Genomic DNA, 18169 nt, shown 5'->3' on the forward strand with positions numbered 1-18169 from the left:
ATGGCATAATGATCGTATTCATGGCAATAGAAGCATTTAAATTTTGACAAATATTTCTTCTCCCCACCTTGGCTAGATTTTGGTTTAGTTGGAGATTTCTTCCCTTTTCGCATCTTTCCCTTTCCAACAATGCATTTTTTTATCAATCCTCACCCTTGAATGACATATGATCTCTAGTTTTCTGTTGTATTTACTCCTATACCAAACTATACCATAAGTGTTCTGAATTCAATAGTTTCTCCCTTCCGTTCACTGAATCTTGATAGTTCTACCAACTCTTGGGAAGGCCCATAAGGGATAGGCTTACCAAGTCATCGTCTAAAATAGTAACACCAACTCCTGCAAGTTCATCACGAACTTGTGTGAACCTACTAAGATACCATGGGATAATGTCATTCTTCTAAATATTGATATTTCAAAGTTTATCGTTAAGCGATAGCTTCCTATGGTCACTACTATTTTGGAGTAGATCTGTCAATTCCTACCACATTGCATAAGGATTTTCTCTCCCATGGAGATTTATGACAATGTTATCCCATACTCCCTCCAACATTATTCTCCTCCCTATGGCAACATATTTCTTCCACCGAGCAAGGTTATGGGCATCAGATTCACTAGTTTTGCAACATCTATCTTGATGTATTCTAGCAATCCATTGTCAATAAATAGCTCCTCCATGCAATGAAATTAGAGTTGCATTCATAGACATAGTCTAGCCTCAACCCGTTGAACGTCATATTTTTAGCGCTGAAGAGATATTGCTACACTAAACTATGAATTCAAACCTCTCGAGAATCAACGTCAAAATTCATGTTTTATTGTGAATCATGTTTTGATACCATGTAGGAATTATGGTGTAGATTTGCAACTCCTCATGAAGATTTTTCAAAACCACAAGATGCAAACCTACTCTATTACTCTATGGAAGTTAATTCACAATTTGGAACAAAATTTCTAGGCACGCAATAAGAAATAACAGTCATGCACAAAAAAAATTTCCCAGGGAAAGAAATCTGCTAAAAATCCTAATTCCTACTTGCATTAATCTGATGAATAGAGATGTATTACAATTGCTTTGCTCAACTGTGCACAACCTAAAAGTGAATAACCTATCTCTCTACTCACTAAGAATCTGTAACCTAGACTTAGTGAATTTTTTCCTCTACTTGAGCCCCTATTTCCTTGCACAATTCCTCTAGAAATTAGACCCCTATTATTTAAGAATTTTTCCAAAATGGATGTTATGAAACCAGCTCACAAAAATATAGAAAAGAGAGATCAACACCTTAGAATTCAGCCTTTTCGAGGGGGAAACCTCCTTTACATTACACAAATGAACAATTCTTGGATGATTCAAATGACAAAACCTCCTTTCTATATATAGGATTCTATGGAGTCACAATATAAACCAGCTGACCTAAAAAAAATACTATAAAGCCACAAAAATAACAATAAAGGGATTCTATGGGGAGCAATAATAAAAATATGCGGACAATAGGGGCTCCACAATGTTAATAAGGGATACAACTACAATATTAATGGGGTAATCACTAGTATTATAAGGACCTAACATGCCCCTCTCCTTCAAAAAAGGGTTGTCCTCAATGCTTGAATAGTTCTGGATGCTTCTATATAAAATTCTCATCCTCCCATGTGGAATCTTCAGTGGATAAGTTCTTCCACTTGATGAGATACTTTGAAATTGATCAATTTCATAGTTGTCGAGTTCTTGTTTCTGTGACTGCTTCCAGTTCCAATATAATTTTTCCTTCCTCATCAAGTTCTGGAAATATTGTTTGAACTATGAGCTTGTCACCTATAACCTTCTTTAAACATGAAACATGGAAAATTGGGTGCACTCGAGATGCTGCAGGAAACTCCAATTTGCATGCCATAGTACCAATCTTTTGCAACACCTTGTACGGACCATAATAATTTGGTGATAATTTATTATCCTTCTTAGCTTGCTTGAGGGACATTTGTTTATATGGTTTTAGCTGTAAGAATACCCAATCACCTACATCAAAACCTCTTTCGATGCGATCTTGATCTGCCTGTTGTTTCAGTCTATTCTGTGCCAACACGAGGTTATCCTTTAAGAGTTGGAGGACTTGTTGTTGATGTTTGATGTGATGTTCCACTGCTTGAACCTTAGAATTTTCTCTTAAATATGATGTGATGGATGGTGGCTGATATCCATAAAGTGCCATAAATGGGATCATTTCTGTTGTTGTATGGAAGGAAGTGTTATACCATCATTCAGCTAGAGGCAACCATTTGACCCACTGTGTATGTTTATGAGATATAAAGCAACGAAGGTACCCTTCCAAACATTTGTTTACTATCTTAGTTTTCCCATCAGATTGAGGATGATAAGATGAGCTATGATTTAACTGAGTACCAAGACAAGAAAATAATTCTGTCCAAAAATTTCCAGTGAAAATGGGATCTCTATCACTTACAATAATCTTTGGGTTTCCATATAGCTTTTGAATTGCTTCCATAAATGCAGTAGAAACTGTACTGGCTTTAAATGGATGTGATAATGTACAAAATTGTGCATACTTGGTAAGTCTGTCAACTACCACCATGATGACGCTCTTTCCCTCAGACTTGGGTAAACCTGTGATAAAATCCATTGAAACCTCCTCCCAACGTTGGTTTGGAATGGATAAAGTTTGTAATAGACCCGGGGTCTTAATTGTTTCAACTTTATTTTGTTGGCAAACCAAAAATTCCACCACAAACTTTTGAATATCCGATTTAAGGCCATCCCAAAAAAATTCCTTCTTAACCCTGTGGTAAGTTTTTAAAAATCCTGAGTGCCCTCCTAAGGGAGAAGTGTGCAATTCCATAAGAATTTTTTGTTTGAGTTGGGAATTCTTACAGAGGTATAAGCGATCTTTGTACCATAACAAATCATTTTTCCAGCTAAATGTATCAAATGTACTAGAATCTTGTTGTAACTTTCAAATAAGTGCCCATAGCTTTTCATCATTCTTCCATTCTTCCCTTGCTTCATTTATCCAATATGGTTGGATAATAGAAATGGCACACAACAATGCTTCCACATCCTCATCCTTTCTTGAGAGTGCATCTGCCATCATATTTTGCTTCCCTTTTTTGTAGATGATTTCAAAGTCATAACCCAACATATTTGTGACCCACTTTTGTTGCTCTTCATAGGATAATCTTTGTTCTAAAAAGTATTTAAGGCTATCATGATGTGTTTTTACCTTGAAATGTCTTCCCATTAGGTAGGGTTGCCATTTCTTAAGTGCGTGTAGTATATTTCCTTCTCATAAATAGCTTTGTGCAAAAACTTTCCCTTGATTGGACGACTTTCAAAAGAAATGGGTCTTTCATCTTGCATTAAAACAACACCAATTCCATTTCCTGAAGCATCACATTCCACAATAAAGGTTTTTGTGAAGTTTGGTGTAGTTAAGACTGGTGCTTGGCACATTGCCTCTTTAAGATGTTCGAAGGCCTTTGTTGCTTCTGGAGTCCATGAAAATTCATCTTTCTTCAATAATTTTGTTAGAGGTGCTACTATTCTCCCATAATTCTTAACAAACTTGTGATAATACCCTGTCAACCCGAGAAATCCACGCAGATGCTTTATGGATGTGGGGATTTTCCATTCCTTAATGGCTTTAATTTTTCTAGGGTCTACCTTAACTCCTTCATGAGATACAATATGACCTAGATATTCCACCTCTTGTACTCCAAAGAAACATTTGGATCTTTTTCCATATAATTGTTTCTCCTCCAATAGTTGTAGCACCCTGTCAACATGTTCAACATGATCCTTCCAAGACTTGGTGTAGATTAGTATATCATCAAAGAATACTAACACAAATTTTCTAAGGAACGGTTTGAAAATGGAATTCATCAAACCTTGGAATGTAGAAGGTGCATTGGCAAGGCCAAAAGGCATGAATAAAAATTCATAATGACCCTCATGAGTTCTAAATGTTGTTGTCGGAATGTCTTCAGTCTTCATTCTGATTTGATGATATCCTGAACAAAGATCTAGCTTGGTGAATTAAATTGATCCATGCAATTCATCCAGTAATTCATCAATGACAGGAATGGGAAACCTATATTTAATAGTGAGCTTGTTGAGCTCCCTATAATCCAGACACATGCACCATGATCCATCCCTCCTGTGCACCAATACTACTACAGCAGAGAAAGAACTTTGACTAGGTTGAATTATACCATCCTCTAGCATTTCTGCAACCATACGTTCAATTTCACTCTTTTGGGCATAGGGATATATGTACGGCCTGATGTTTGGAGGAACACTTCCTGGAATCAGATGAATAGCATGATCATGATCATGAATAGGTGCGAGACCTTTGCGAGTCTCAAATACCTTAGAATGATTGTCCAAAACTTTTTGGAGATTTGGAGAAATAGATGATTCCAATGTGGAAACATCTAGTGAACATAATTGAGCAATTACACCTCTTTGTTCCTTTTTTAGAAGCTTTGTCATATCGTTAGAGCTGATTATCTTTCCCGGTTTCCCTGCAATACCCCTTAATTCAACTTCCTTTCCTTCGGTAGAGAATTTCATGAAAAGTTCTTGAAAATTAAAAGCTATTGTACCCAAGGATTGTAGCCATTGGACTCCTAGTACAACATCAACACCTCCCATTAGAATGGAAAGCATTGGGCTAGTCAATACATATTCTCCCATGGATAGATTGATATTATGGCACTTTCCAGAGGAATTTATCATTCCTCCATTTGCAATCATCACTTGACACTCTGGTACTGGATATAGGAAGCATTTCAATCTTTTGCTACCTTACGATGAATAAAATTGTGGGTACTTCCTGAATCAATCAACACTATTACCTTTTTCTTCTTGATTTTTCCTTCTATCTTGATGGTTTGACGAGTGGTAATTCCAACCAATGCATTACAAGATATGGTCGGATTCATTTCTTCTTTATCTAGGCTTTGTTCCTGGAGTATATCCTCTTCCTTTAACCTTTCTTGCTCCTTTTCTTCTTCCTCTTCACAATCTATGTAGAATAATTTCTTCTCAACACACTTATGACCTTCAGAGTATTTGCTATCACAATTGTAACAAAGCCATTTTGCTTTTTTTTTCTTCCAATTGCTGTGGTGTCAACCTTATAGGTTGTGGGAGGCTAAGGGTAACAACACTTCCATTTTTATAGTTCTGATTGGTATGCTTCCTAGTTGCCATAATTTTGCTTTCCATTTTTCTTGCTAACATGAATGCCTTCTCTAATGAATCAGGTTCCCAAAGGTGAACATCATGTTGGATATTATTCTTTAAAGTCCCTATGAACACATCAATCCTATGCTCCTCTGGAATATTTTTTACCCTTATGTTCAATTTTTCGAACTCCTCAATATGCTCCATTATTGAACCCTTTTGTTCGAGACTTATCAATTGGCTAAAGAAGTGTTGCTTTTTGTATCCTCATAATGTGTTGTCAATTGTTCTGTAAAAATTGCCAAAGTGATAATTTGTTTATGAGAGAAAAGCCATTGATACCATACAAACTGATTTGGTTCCAAATATAAAGTTGCAATACGTACCTTTTGTGTGTTTTGCACATTATTGAGATTGAAAAATTGATCCATCTGTAATATCCATGTTGTGGGATCCTTGCCATCAAACTTCCTCATATCGATTTTTGGAATATGGTGGGTCTTCGATCCAAGATTAGAGTCTATGGATTCATGATTAACATATTTTTTTTCTCATCATGAGTTTCCTTTACTACCCTTTCACCATTAGTGACCATTTCTTGTAGCAACTTATTCATATTTATCTTCAATTCTTCCATCTTATCATCCATGCCATTCATCTTAGCTTCCATGCCATCCATTTTAGCTTCTACACCTTTCTTTAAACAATCCATCTTAGTTTCTACACCTTTCTTTAAATCATCCATCTTAGTTTCTACATCTTTCATCTTAGATTCTGTTACTTTTTGTGCAAGTGACACTTGTTGCACTTGGTCTCGTAATTTTGATATATCATGTTGCATTTCTTCCTCTTCTTCATGAGTCATTCTAGAGCTTTCGGGTTGCTTACTAGGTGTTTTCATTTTTTTTCCTCGGGGCATCAATTACCAATAATAATTCTTTACTATGCCCTTTGAATTCCTTCGAACTAATTTTTCAAACCAAGCTTAAGCAAAAATTTAAAAAAGACTACACACCTGTTTTCACTCTGTAGGAGCTTGATATTGAATCTGATGTATCTCTGTAATTTCAGATCATCGAGTTCTGAAATTGCAACCTGTAGTGGCCCTCTACGTCCTCTTTCCAATGCCACCAGTCTAATCCAAATTGGATTCTCCAAGAAAGCGTTATGCACAATATCCCAAGATGACCTGATCATAGACCTTTCCAAAAGATCGAACTTGTATGAAGTACCATGTGTCACTGTTTCAACCTGTGGAGCACCTGGAAGGTATGCTTTTGACTAGCAATCTAGTGGTTTTTCAATAATAGTTATAACCTTTTCTGCATTATGAGTTCAAAGAAGATAAAGGGTTTTGATAAAATGTGCAACAATCGATAAAAGAAGCTTAAGTGCTAATGATTGACGTTTTCCATGTAGGAAGACGCGAAAACAAAGGATCGGCGATTGAAAGCAAGAAGCAAAGGGAAAATAACTACTGTCCCGCCAACAGGGAACCGGATGCGGACAAGATCAAGTAAAATTAGAGCCGAATAGCCCAAAGAAAGAAGGCGGGATACTGAGACGGAGAATGCAAGAAGGGAAAGAGAAGAATCGAACAATTAGCGAATCCCTCAGGATCCTTGATCCTGAGGGATCGCTGCTTTAAGTTATTTTTTGATTATCTAGATACCTCCGTCATTTCTGTTATATAAAGGCACCACGCCATTGGACGGAGGAGGACTGTCTTTTGTAATTTTCAATTTCAGAACCAACTGTAATTACTGAGTCTCTCTGAGACCTGACTTTGTTATACTTTTGTTGATGCAATTAATATAAAAGACTTGGTGTTCATTTCGTCTCTACATCTGGAGTAACTTCAGGCGGTGTTCCATTGGTAGCCAAGGGCCCAGCTCCGACGGACACTTGCTTTTGTACTATTATACTGTGTGGTTTGTTTATTTCCATTATTTCAGTAATCTGATACATCTTCTATATGATATGCTATGTTTCGTTATAACTGACATCTGAATGAGTTCTTTTATCTCATGTCTCTGCATTGTATAAGTGGATCCATTCGAATTACGTCTTTCAGCTATTTCTGTAGCGGAATGTTTGTATGAATATTATTGTTATCAGATCCATGTGAAATAGTATTTGCAAGACTCGAAAGCAATATTACCTTGTTCAGGAACATAGTCGTATCCTCCATTATTCTCAGATTGTTGTAGTAGTAGAGAACGTGTACATATGGTTGAGGATTGTTGTTCCATTATTTGCTGTTCCATTTATCATTGTTGTTCCATTTATTCTTGCTGTTCCATTTCCTTACTGCTGTTCCATTTCCATTATTTGTTGTTCCATTTATCATTGCTGTTCCATTTATTCTTGCTGTTCCATTTCCTTACTGCTGTTCCATTTCCTTACTGCTGTTCCATTTCTTTACTGTTGTTCCATTTCCAGATTGCTGTTCCATTTTACTTTTTGCTGCTTGATTTACATGCCTTTGTTGTTTTAGTGTGAGAGCAGGCCTAAGGCTGTCGTGAGCCTCAGCAAGACGCTGCCTAGCCCCAGACCTATAAGTCCATGCTCTGATTTCCTTTCTTTATCAGTTTCTAAAGGGATAGGTTATTGTTTCCATGCCCTTGACTGATTAACTGCCTTGCGTGATTTTATCTTTTGGGTTAGTTTCGTTACAGCTTAGCATCTGTTTCCTTTCAAACCATTAGGACACTATACTACCGAGCATTACTCAGACAAACAGCCTCGGATTGAGTTACTCCTTGCAATAACAAAACGTTCCCGGATTGACTTATTAATGTAGGATAATTAGCGGTGTGAGAGACCCTAGTTACAGCTCTACATTTTGGCACCATTGCCGGGGAGTAGTAATAGCCATTTGCCCTTTATAGAGTAGTGCGCAAATCTGCTAGGAGGGAGTTGGATTTTAAAAATGGAAGGTAAGAACCTGCGTACGGAGCATGTAAAAGCCCTGCTCCACCGTCCGCTCTCTTAGTAGAATTGCTGGTTGATAGGATTTAGTAGTTCTTAGAGTGCATGACTAAGCAGAAAAAATTAGAAAAGAATACCAAAACCCCAGCCAAACCTGAGAAAGCCAAAGGACCGGTGATCCTTGGCCGAACGACCTTCATAGACGAAATCTACAGGAAAACTGAATCTCAGCCGTCAGTAGGCCTCAGAAAGACTTATTCTAAGCAGCCTACCAATTCCCTTCAGGCTACAGCATCACCATCTGGAGCCTACGCTGAGGTGCAGAGTCAGACTGTTGAACAGGACTTCCAAGAAATTGAAAATCCTGTGTCTGAACGGCTGCAAGAAGGGAACTTAAGCAACCTTTGTGAAGGAGAGGGGGAAACAGGGGAAATAGAGGAACCAAAATCTCCCTCCAGGATAATCCAGCTGTTGAACAACCCAGATAAGGGAAGCGCAGCCAGAATTAATACTGAAAGCACCCCATTCCTTCAGATAGAAATCCCTGATAAGGGAAGTGTCATCAAGACAGCCCCTGCCAAGGCCGCCCCTTCTCAACCTAGGAACACCCTCCTAGAAATCCCGGAAGGTTACTGGCACATCTTCGATCCCATGGCGCAGAATCAGCCAAATACCCAAACTTCCACATTGCAATATCCGATAGTAGATTCTGCTGCGAATGCCCCCATGAAGGCAATTCCTCTTCAACACATCCCAACGTTTCACGGACTAACATCAGAGGACCCTGATGCATTCTTATTTGAATTCGATGTGTTATGTAGAGGGTATGATTACACCACTGATCCTCAGAAATTAAAGTTGTTTCCCTCTACCTTGAAGGGAGCAGCTCTGAGATGGTTTATGGGTCTAGGTGGTGGAGTCATAAACAATTGGGAGCAAATGAAAGAGTCCTTTCTCAAAAAATATCAGGATTACTGTAGGTCAAGGGAACTGAAAGATGAAATCTTCCAAATGACGGCCAGACCAAATGAAACTCTAGAGGAATATGTAGAACGCTTCCAGTATAACTTACAGAGATCCCCTTATGCATCATTACCTCTGCCTGACAATGTGTTGAAAACTGCATTAATTAGAGGTATGAAAGAACACTGGATCGAAACGTTGAATATCATAGGAAAAGGAGATATTTACCAAGATAATTTTGCCGATATCATTAATTTATGTATTAGGAGTTCAAGGGGTAGCACAAGGATAAAACCAACAGAATATGATAGGTTTGTTAGAGATAACAAAATATCAACAGAAGGGGTAACACGGGTAGAACTTGGGAATTTACTAGAAAATTTTAAAACTGATATCCTAGGGACATTAACTACTCAGCTTGATATTGTGCAGGCTAAACAAAAGCAAATGGAGGCAGAGCAAAATCTGGCAATTTTTTGCCCCCGATGCAGAAAAAAACACAGCCACAAAGAATGTCCGCTAGATACAGTTCAAGCCTGTGCTATCTGTACGAAAGACCACCTTACTGAAAGCTGCCCCTCACTTCCTCGATTGAAGGCTGTATACAAAGAAGCAGAAGAAGAATCAGAACCAGCATACTTTGTTAACCAACGTCGCCAATGGCAACCAAGGCAATCAGGTATGTTTTCGGATCCAGCTTCTTCTTTTCAACCTCCACAATACAATGCTCAGCAATATGGTATGTGGCAAAATCAACCTACACCCCCAGTCCCGAATTGGTCATCACAGCCATTTCCTTCTCCAAATCCATGGATGAATCAGCCAAACCAATTCGGATGGCCAAATTTTCCCTACACCCCACCATATTGGCAGAACAATTCATACCCTCCGCAATGGATTCCCCCCACGTCACAAGGTTCACCCTGGCAGACCAATTGGCCAAGATCGACATATCAGTCAACAGGAACTATTCCACTCCCTCAACCAACTCTGCCAGCCTTACAACAAAACCCCCAGTCTAATTTAAGGCCACAACTCCCAGCCCAACCCAACCCTAATCCTAATAATCGACCAGTCCAATCCATCCAAATCATAGACACATCAGAAACTGGACTTGACTTAAGGGAGTGTAATGACCTTCAGTTACGATCTGGACGTATCATAGAAACAGAGGGAGACAAAATAGGTCACATTGAAGATCAGTTACCAATAGAACAACCGCTACAACAAAAGGATGTAAATAAGGAACAGACCCCTCAACAAACAAATACATCCTCTCCTCCTTTCCCGGAACGATTAGTCATACCGCGACCTGTGCAACATCCAGACTTTGACATTCTGGGAGAGTTACAAAATCTGTATATAAAAATTCCATTCCTCCAGGCCATTCAAGATATTCCCATATACGCAAAGACTATAAAAGAACTGTGCATAAAAAAATCAAGGAGGAATATAACTACTAACCCTAGAGTCCAAGTAGTTGGAACTTTATCCGACCTGTTATCAGGAAAAGAGACACCTATCAAATACGAAGATCCTGGGAACCCAATTGTAACTGTCCAAATCTATGGTCAAACCCTGCCTAATGCTTTAGTCGACTTGGGAGCTGCAATCAATATTTTGACAACTTCCACCTGCCAAAAGCTTGGCATCACATCGGTAGAACCTACTTCTACCTTGTTAGAATTGGCAGATCGATCTGTAGTTCGACCCGAAGGTACTCTATATGATGTCATGGTTTCCGTAGATTCCTGGGAGTATCCAACCGATTTCCTGGTAATTAATCCAAAAACCCGACTAGATGGACATCCGCTAATATTAGGAAGACCTTGGCTTGCTACTGCCGATGCCTACATTGGTTGTCGGCAAGGAAGCATGACTATAACTAAAGGACCAGATGTTAAAAATCTCGTTCTATATCCTCCAGCACAGCCAAGCCTGCCAATGATCAAAACCAATCAGTATCCTGTGTCATACCTTACTAATAATATCAGAGCCCCATTAACTGTACAGAAGGCTTTAGATTTTAAAGATCAGATAGAAGATGATGCTATCAATAACTTCATCAGTCAAACCGAATCTAGCTCTCACACACAGTGTTTTATGATAGAGGCAGCATTTGATAGTGAGCTAGAAGAAGACCCCTTAAAAGATCCGCATGACCAAACAATACCAGTAACTGTTGTTGCCAATAGTAAAGTAGTGGAAATCGAACCTGGTAAGACTTTAAATATTAACGCCAACCTGACACCAGATCAAGAAATGAAGCTTGTTAGTCTGTTACAAAAATATAAGGGAGCATTTGCGTGGGATTACCCTGACATGAAGGGGATTGATCCTCAATTATGCACCCACCACATCTATATAGAGAAGGATGCAAGACCTGTTCGCCAGCCACAAAGAAGACTCAACCCCCATCTAAAAGAAATAGTAAAAGCAGAACTTCAGAAACTTTTAGATGTTAATTTTATTTACCCCATCTCCGACAGTAAGTGGGTCTCTCCCCTAGTGGTGGTACCCAAGAAAAATGGGAAATGGAGGATTTGCGTGGATTACAGGGAGTTAAATAAGGCCACACAGAAGGATCACTTTCCCCTCCCATTTATAGATCAAGTACTGGACACTTTAGCAGGGAAGAAATTTTTCTCTTTCCTGGATGGCTTCAGCGGATATAACCAAATCCAAATCGCCCCTGAAGATCAGGATAAAACTACCTTTACTTGCCCTTGGGGAACGTTTGCCTATCGAGTACTACCCTTCGGCCTATGCAATGCCCCTGCTACATTTCAAAGAGCTGTTCTCAGCATCTTTGCAGACCTAATAAATGACGGACTTGAGGTGTATATGGATGACTTTACACCGTATGGAGATGATTTTGACCCAGCTCTGGATACCCTGGAGAAAGTCCTACAACGTTGTATCGCTACCAGACTTTGCCTGAGTCACGAAAAGTGTTACATGATGATGACAGAAGGGCTCATTCTAGGGCATTACATCTCAGCAGCTGGCATCCAGGTAGACCCGGCTAAAATTCAGATTCTTTTGCTCATCCCTACTCCCACTACTCAAACAGAGGTACGCAGTTTCCTTGGATTTTCTGGGTATTACAGACGATTTATAGAACATTACTCACGTATTGCTGCACCTCTATATGCTTTAACTGGCAATGTTGATTTCTTGTGGACAGAAAAATGCGACCAGGCTTTTAAGGAATTGAAGAACCTGTTATCAACAGCTCCAGTCCTTCGAGGACCCAACTGGAATTTGCCATTTCAAATATCAACTGATGCCTCGGACACAGCAATCGGTGCAGTCCTGGGACAAGAAGAGGATAAGAAGCCATATGCTATTTACTATATCAGCAAAAATTTATCCTCTGCCGAACTTAATTATACCGTTACTGAAAAGGAATTCCTGGCTGTAATACATGCTGTTAACAAATTTAGACATTATATTACAGGCTATCCTGTTGTGTTATATACAGATCATTCTGCTATCAAATATTTGGCAAATAAACCTGTTACGAATGCTAGAATAACCAGATGGTTGATCTTATTGCAGGAGTTCGACATCACAATTAAGGATCAACCTCGCAAGGAGAACCCTGTAGCTGATTTCCTCTCACGGATGCCGAAAGTAGTCGAAACAGCAGCAGTAGACGATCAATTCCCTGACGAGCACCTTTTTGCTGTTGCTGTTCGAACACCCTGGTATGCCGATGTCGCCAATTACCTCGCAGCCAGTAAGTTACCAAAACACTTAACCCCTCAGGAACGCAAGCAGATTGTTCAGAAAAGCACTCGCTTTTCATGGATTGGAGGCCATTTGTTCCATACAGGGGCAGACATGCAAATCAGAAGGTGTATTCGAGAAGACGAAATCTTCGACATTCTAAAAGCCTGCCATGACGGGCCATGCGGGGGACATTTCGCTGAAAAAAGAACAGCACATAAAGTATTGCAGACCGGATACTATTGGCCTACAATCTTCAAGGATGCGAAAAAGTTTGCACAAGCCTGTGACAGCTGCCAGCGAGCAGGAAAACCTGGCCAAGCCAATGAAATGCCTCTGAGACCACAATTGGTCATTGAGCCATTCGAACGATGGGCTCTGGACTTCGTTGGGCCCATCAATCCATCATCAAATCAGAGGACATACATTCTGGTGGCGACAGACTATGTTACTAAATGGGTCGAGGCCGAATCGTTACCTAGGGCTACAGAAGACTCTGTGATACAATTCTTGTTCCATTTGTTTGTACGTTATGGACTTCCGAGAGAATTAATCACCGATGGTGGACCACAATTTGTTGGAAATAAATTAGCTGCAACACTTAACAATTACCATGTCCAACATAAGATTACTACCCCATACCATCTGCAGGCAAATGGGCAAGTAGAAAGTAGTAATAAGGTAATAGAATCAATTTTAACAAAAACCATTGCATCGCATCGGCGAGATTGGGCCGCTCGACTACCTGAGGCGCTGTGGGCCTACAGAACCACATGGAGAAGCACTATAGGCTATTCACCCTATCAATTAGTGTTTGGAAAGCAGCCAATTTTCCCCATAGAATTCGAAATCCGAACGCTACGAACTGCATAGGAAGTCGGCCTAGATCTGAGTGAGGCACAAATCAATCGATTACAGCAGATTAATGAATTAGGCGAGATCAGGCTCTCTGCATTACAGAATACAGCATTGATTCAACAGCAGCGGGCTAAATGGCATGATGCACTGATCAAGAATAAAGACTTTCATGAAGGAGACTGGGCTCTGTTATACGACTCTCGGTTTCAAGATTTCCCGGGGAAACTCCAGACTCGATGGCTAGGACCATACGAAATCCAGAAGGTACACGAGAATGGGACCCTTACCTTGGTCACAATTGACGGTTCTGGATATGCATTCAAAGTAAATGGCCACCGAGTTCGCCTTTATCGAAAGCCACTCACTCAGGAATCCTTCTTTCAACAGCTGCGACAAGATACTGATATGAAAATTTTAGGAGAGGAAGCGCAATCTTCCTCACCTATAGCTTAAGAAATTCATTTTATAACTTGTACATAGCATCTTGTATATATGTTTCCTTGATTTTTTTTCTTTCCAAGTGTTCTTGCTGTTCCTTTGCGAAAAGGAACAGCACTGGTGTGTTTTTGTTGTTCCTTTGCGAAAAGGAACAGCACTGGTGTGTTTTTGCTGTTCCTTTGCGAAAAGGAATAGCACTTGCGTGTTCTTGCTGTCCCTTTGCGAAAAGGAACAACATTGGTGTGTTTTGTTGTTCCTTTGCGAAAAGGAACAGCACTTGTGTGTTTTGTTGTTCCTTTGCGAAAAGGAACAACACCTGCGTGTTTTGCTGTTCCTTTGCGAAAAGGAACAGCATTGGTGTGTTTTGCTGTTCCTTTGCGAAAAGGAACAGCACTTGCGTGTTTTGCTATTCCTTTGCGAAAAGGAACAACACTTGTGTGTTTTGCTGTTCCTTTGCGAAAAGGAACAGCACTTGTGTGTCTTGCTGTTCCTTTGCGAAAAGGAACAACACTTGCGTGTTTTGCTGTTCCTTTGCGAAAAGGAACAGCACTTGCGTGTTTTGTTGTTCCTTTGCGAAAAGGAACAGCACTTGTGTGTTTTGCTGTTCCTTTGCGAAAAGGAACAGCACTTGTGTGTCCTGCTGTTCCTTTGCGAAAAGGAACAGCACTTGTGTGTCTTGCTGTTCCTTTGCAAAAAGGAACAACACCTGTGTGTTTTGTTGTTCCTTTGCGAAAAGGAACAGCACTTGGATGTTTTGCTGTTCCTTTGCGAAAAGGAACAACACTTCAGCGTGACTGTTGTTCCTTGTCAAAAGGAACAGCATTTGAGTGACTTTGCTGTTCCTTTCTCAAAAGGAACAGCATTTCCGATTTTCAGTGGCTCCTCTCAAAGAAATGGTATCCTATGAATGCCATTATCATGTTTTCGTCCTTATGGAGGATGCTTTGTGACCATGGTTTCCTCAATCTTTTAGATACAACAATGAACTTATGCCGTGAAAATAAACCATGAGATACCGAAATCAGCACATCATAAATCGCTATCACTATGAGGCCAGTATGTATAAAAGAACAGGAGGAGGGACGTGAACTTTTAATCTTCACTGTCATTGTCATTTACCGGTACCATTGTTATTGGTGATCTTTATTTCCCTAAAATCTTTTTTGATCACTACTTGGGAGTAAGAACGAATGATTTATATCTATCTGTTGGGATCGTAAGACTTCTTCCACCATTCCCCGCTCTTAAGGAGTGCGGAACCACCCTGATGTGAAAAGAAACAAGAGAGATGCTCTGCAAAAGAAAACAAAAACAAAATATGAAAGTTGTCAAATGCAGGATAGGAGGTCTCATTCGGAGCTGGCCTACCATGATCATAAGGGTGGAAGCGAAGTGGCATTCCCATAATGGCCACCACACCAGGGATATGGTCCAAAAATAAATTAACAAGCAAATCTTGGAACAAGAGGTCTCATCGCAAGCCGGCCTGACCACGTTTCGCGCCTACCTTGTGAATGGCATTATGACTATCTGGTCACCAAGCTAGCATAATGGCCTGCATTTTGACAAAGCACTCTTCAAAATATACACAAAGCATCATGGTTCCGGAGGGTGAGACAAACAACTCTGCCAAGGTTATGGACACCTGTTGGAAGGAGAGCTCTGTTAATGGCATCGAAGTCGTAATATTTACACCACCAGGTATGATATTAAATCTTTCTGTCTCTTATATCCTTCGCATGTATCATATGTCACACCCCGATATATTTATCGCATGAACATTACCACCAATCATGGCAACGGAACTGACAATGACTACTGGAGACTTCGTACAGTTGACAGACGTCCAATCCCCCGGTTCCTCATTATATCACGCAGGCTTATATAAAATGCGATCCACCTTTTTGCCTCGGTTTCGGCATTTCATTGTTCTTTTACAACATGGCATACTTTCATATGATGTACTTGATGATTGCACTCCCGACTGGCTGCTGCTCCTCTCTTTGACGGCTGTGGGCAGCCTATCAGATCGCGGGGGGGGGGGAAGTAACCTCATTACTCCATGGATTACGTGGCTGCATACCATTCGGGCAAAATAATGTACAAGGAAATGGCATGATTTAATGGTATGATGCTTCCATCTCACGGAGACTGCCGTCCACGATCTCTTCTTTTTGTTGCATGCCCTGTGTAGTCCTTTCCTAAATTGGCATCGATCATCCTTTTTGCGTCGTAAATACCGCAAACAGTTGCTGTTCCATTTCTGAGTCCATTTCTGAGTTGAATCATGGGCGGAAGGACGGTCCGGAGCGAACCTCACAAGCTGACAGTCTTCGATGCTGTTCGCAAAATCCTGGAAAATGCAGGATGGTTGAATTACTTCAACCGCCTGCAAGCATCAAACGAAGTAATAGCGTTGGAATTCCTGCAGAATTTGCAGGAAAACTACTCCGTAGTAGGAGGAAAGCGGATAGAGGTTACAGAGGATATCGTCGCCGAAGTCTCAGGATTACCAGCTGTTGGACCCAAATGGGGGCCGAAGAAGGAGAGATTACAAAAGGCCATGGAAATTTTCCAGGACGAAGGCCAAAGCTTGACAGTCAAAGGGAAAGGAGTTCTGTCGGCAGCACTAGGGGAACCCTGGACCGAGCTAGCGAAGACAGTACAAAGCTATATCACCTGCGAAGGGAGAAAAGACGTGGTAAGACCTCGTCATCTGAAACTCTTAGCAGTTTTAAAAGGAAAATGTTCTGTAAATCTCCCTGCACTTTTAAATTCGTTACTGCAAGGCGCGGCCCAAAGCCTGAAAAAGGCCCAGCACATAGAAACAGTCGTTAGCCACCATGGGCTGATTCGGTTGATAGTGAGCCACAGTCTCACTCAACAGCAAAGCTCTTGGGAGGAATTGGTCGCAATAGTCAAAGGGGGAGTGGCTGTACCACCCCCAAAACCTGAACAATCCTCTGGCACGCCGGAACGATTAGAGAAACGCAAGAAGTCAGCAGCAGAGAGACATGCCGCTTCAAAACGGAAGCAACCTCCCGATACGCCAGAGCAACCAGAGACACCCGCAGAACCTACTGATACTCTTGACCAACTTGAGGGGCCAAGAAAGTCAACTCGGCTGGCCCGGATACGAGGAAGGTTGGAAAGAATTCAGGGAACAATGGCCCAGCCAATTGAAATTGTGGATGAACCTCCAGAATCAGAGGGAAGACCCTCCGAAGGAAATGCTGAGAAATCGGAGGCTGAGACTGAGCAGCCGGAAGGAGAAATTGAAAAAGGACATGAACCCTCGGAGGAAGAAGAGGCCACTAAACAGGGCAATCGGGAAGAAGAAATTGCACAGCCAGGGGGTAGCCCACTGCAAGACCCTCCAAGTGAGGAGGAATTGGCAGCAGTTCTGGCCAATATGGGAGAATATGGCCAGGACTCCAGCACAGGAGGTGTCCCTGGCGGTCCCACAGAAAGAGAATTACCCGAGGAAATGCATGCAGAAGAGGCAGGGGGAGAAAACCTGCCTGGCTATGATAATGAAATGGAAGATAATAATCTGGGACAATCTGTCCCCAGGATGCCGGAAGATATCACAGAAGACGCAAGCCTAAGAACCAAACCCTCTGCCGAAACAAGGGAAATTGCGAAATTAAGAAAGAAGCAGCAGAGGTTGCTGGGCACTATAGCCAGACTCCGGCAGCAGATTCGAATGCTAAAAGCCAGTCTGAGGATACAAAAGACTGCAGGGAAAAGGAAGAGGACCACGGTAGCAAGAACCCCAAGGACGAGAATTCGCTTTGATGGACGAAACCCCATCAGGAGACCTACTGCCGAGGAACAGTCTGTTGTTCCAAATAATAATGAGGAACAAACTGCTGTTCCAAATGACATGGAGGGACAAACTGCTGTTCCAAATAGCGCGGAGGGACAGACTGCTGTTCCATCTGGCCTTGAAGAACGAATGGATATCCCAATGGAACAGCAAGAGGCTCCGATGGCAGGAAGACCACAGCAACCCTTTGTTCGCATTAAGAAGGAAACAGAAAACAA

Source organism: Pinus tabuliformis, chromosome 5_1, assembly GCF_031772625.1.
Source record: "Pinus tabuliformis cultivar Carrire ecotype Pingquan chromosome 5_1, CPIR1, whole genome shotgun sequence".
Taxonomy (NCBI): domain Eukaryota; kingdom Viridiplantae; phylum Streptophyta; class Pinopsida; order Pinales; family Pinaceae; genus Pinus; species Pinus tabuliformis.